This window comes from Phoenix dactylifera, chromosome 12 (assembly GCF_051530095.1).
Source record: "Phoenix dactylifera cultivar Ajwa chromosome 12, Ajwa_hap1_PhDact_Kaust_v1.1, whole genome shotgun sequence".
Taxonomy (NCBI): Eukaryota; Viridiplantae; Streptophyta; class Magnoliopsida; order Arecales; family Arecaceae; genus Phoenix; species Phoenix dactylifera.
The window spans coordinates 1,600-2,500 of NC_143201.1; positions in this window are offsets into that span (position 1 = coordinate 1,600).

The window sequence follows — 901 nt, forward strand, 5'->3', positions numbered from 1 at the left end:
CCTAAACCCTAAACCCTAAACCCTAAACCCTAAACCCTAAACCCTAAACCCTAAACCCTAAACCCTAAACCCTAAACCCTAAACCCTAAACCCTAAACCCTAAACCCTAAACCCTAAACCCTAAACCCTAAACCCTAAACCCTAAACCCTAAACCCTAAACCCTAAACCCTAAACCCTAAACCCTAAACCCTAAACCCTAAACCCTAAACCCTAAACCCTAAACCCTAAACCCTAAACCCTAAACCCTAAACCCTAAACCCTAAACCCTAAACCCTAAACCCTAAACCCTAAACCCTAAACCCTAAACCCTAAACCCTAAACCCTAAACCCTAAACCCTAAACCCTAAACCCTAAACCCTAAACCCTAAACCCTAAACCCTAAACCCTAAACCCTAAACCCTAAACCCTAAACCCTAAACCCTAAACCCTAAACCCTAAACCCTAAACCCTAAACCCTAAACCCTAAACCCTAAACCCTAAACCCTAAACCCTAAACCCTAAACCCTAAACCCTAAACCCTAAACCCTAAACCCTAAACCCTAAACCCTAAACCCTAAACCCTAAACCCTAAACCCTAAACCCTAAACCCTAAACCCTAAACCCTAAACCCTAAACCCTAAACCCTAAACCCTAAACCCTAAACCCTAAACCCTAAACCCTAAACCCTAAACCCTAAACCCTAAACCCTAAACCCTAAACCCTAAACCCTAAACCCTAAACCCTAAACCCTAAACCCTAAACCCTAAACCCTAAACCCTAAACCCTAAACCCTAAACCCTAAACCCTAAACCCTAAACCCTAAACCCTAAACCCTAAACCCTAAACCCTAAACCCTAAACCCTAAACCCTAAACCCTAAACCCTAAACCCTAAACCCTAAACCCTAAACCCTAAACCCTAA